At 45.1% G+C, this 2,500-nt stretch overlaps 1 protein-coding gene across 1 annotated transcript in view; it reads right to left on the bottom strand.

The window, feature by feature from the left end:
• The window catches only part of LOC125031451 (long-chain-fatty-acid--CoA ligase ACSBG2-like), a 31,932-nt gene extending 30,587 nt beyond the window's left edge, over positions 1–1,345 (bottom strand). Inside the window, exon 1 of the mRNA XM_047622193.1 lies at positions 1,188–1,345. The gene's annotated coding sequence lies outside the window, so the exon portion shown is untranslated. The remainder of the gene's footprint in view (positions 1–1,187) is intronic.
• Between the last annotated feature and the right edge of the window lie 1,155 nt (positions 1,346–2,500).

The following is a 2,500-nucleotide window of genomic DNA, read 5'->3' as shown; positions in this document are numbered from 1 at the left end:
ATACACAACCACACACACACACACATACACAACCACACACACACACAACCATACACAACCACACACACACACACACACACACAACCATACACAACCACACACACAACCATACACAACCACACACACACACACAACCACACACACACACACACAACCATACACAACCACACACACACACACAACCATACACACACACACACATACACAACCACACACACACACATACATCTACACACACACACACATACAACCACACACACACACACATACAACCACACACACACACACACAACCACACACATACAACCACACACACACACACACATACCACACACACACACATACCACACACACACATATACAACCACACACACACACATATACAACCACACACACACACATATACAACCACACACACACATATACAACCACACACACACACATATACAACCACACACACACACATATACAACCACACACACACATACAACCACACACACACACACATATACAACCACACACACACACATATACAACCACACACACACACATATACAACCACACACACACACATATACAACCACACACACACACATACACACACACACACATTCACGCTCCCGGCAATGTATATACAAACATCCTTCGCACAACACACCCATTACAAACACACTTCGCTCACAAACACCCCCGCTTTAATCCACAGCACACACACTGATACCAACAAACATGTTTACTTTGGTATTTACAGCGCGCTGCGGGCGAGGGTCGGGGCCTCTGGAACCCGCACCGCCTCGGGCTCGACCCACCTGAAGAATTTCCTACCACGCACCTGCGACCTACCCAGGGCCCGCTCTTCCTGTAACGAGACCTGCTCAGCCCTGCCCACTTTCCACCTCGGAGGGAACTGTTTTTTTGGATCTGGGATTAATGTTCCATTTCAAGAAGGATGGTTCTAGCAAGCACAAGCTGCACACACGAGGATGGAGTGAGACTCATGGGGAGATTCGTAACGTGTGGGGTGACTATTTCCCGACGAATATTTCCGTTGTAGGATGTCCCAAGCGAGATTCTGGCATATTGACTGCGCCTCCCCCGACCGGTACCTCCACATGGGTCACCTGACAGTTCATGACAACTTCCGCCACACTCGTTTCCACACACACGGCTTCCGTCACTCGCCTTACCTTCACTTTCCTCAAAGCTCCGTAAACACGTTTTCTTAAGAACCGTCCGTCTCTCGCCGCTACAATTTAACGAATCCGAGGGAAGCGGTCTCGGGCTTCCTGCGTCCGTAAGCACCAGCGTAACACAACCCTCCGTGTCAGCGGGACACGAGAGGTTTAAACGCCGCGCGACGCCCCTCCCGTGACGTCATAGTTCTAGCCGTTTCTCGTTTCGTCATCTATGTCAGCATGGACTATCGGGCCATCTGAATTATCAATTCGGCCTCTTCATTATATCACCTTTATCACTATGATCCGCTACAGTGGATTAAAAGGGTGTTATTTAATAAATCAAATGATGTAAATAATCCTCACTGCCAACTCTTTCGATGACGTGTCCGTTACATGGCACGAGGTGGCCCCGCCCACCGCCTCCCATTGGCCGCCGCGCGATGGTACGATCTCGCGGCGGCTCCACCTCCACAGGAAAAGGAATGCCTCGGAATATTCCATTCGCGCCCTTCTGGGTCTATGGCGGAAGGTTCAAATTGTATTGCCAGTTGAAAAGGACGTTCGGGCGGAGGGACATAAAAGAGAGCCCTATGCCCGAGGGTCTTCGGCCCAAAGTCCGATGTTCTTTCCATCGAACCTTCCGAGGAATCGTACGATGCGCGACGTGGTTCGTACGCGTGGCGTGTTTTAGCAAAGGAGTTATTAAGCGATCGATTGGCGGCAACACATATGACTTTGCTCGCGCTATACAAATGCAGATACGACTTAAATCAGACATGCGTCATACACGTGCTCGCACATAAACAACTAGTCGGACACCGTAGGCGTTTACATACACAAACCCATGTATACACAGGTAATACACACACACACACACACACACACACACACACACACACACACACACACACACACACACACATATATATAAATATATATATATATATATATATATATATATATATATATGTATATATACACATGTATGTGTATATATATACATATATATATATGTGTGTGTGTGTATGTATGTGTGTACACACATATCTATATAGATATATATACTGTATATATATTTATATATATACATACTGCAGTGTATATATGTATATACATATATATATATGTATATGTATATGTTTATTTATTTTATAGTTATATATTACATAAACAAGTTTATGCACACATATATGTATGTACATATGTAATTATATATATATATATATATATATATATATATATAATATATGTATATATATATGAAAGGCAGAGAGAGAGGGGATGGCTAAGGATGAGGGGGGGGGGGGGAGGGGGGAGCAAAG

This window comes from Penaeus chinensis, chromosome 13 (genome assembly GCF_019202785.1).
Source record: "Penaeus chinensis breed Huanghai No. 1 chromosome 13, ASM1920278v2, whole genome shotgun sequence".
Classification (NCBI taxonomy): domain Eukaryota; kingdom Metazoa; phylum Arthropoda; class Malacostraca; order Decapoda; family Penaeidae; genus Penaeus; species Penaeus chinensis.
This window is presented reverse-complemented; position numbering and strand designations above follow the sequence as displayed.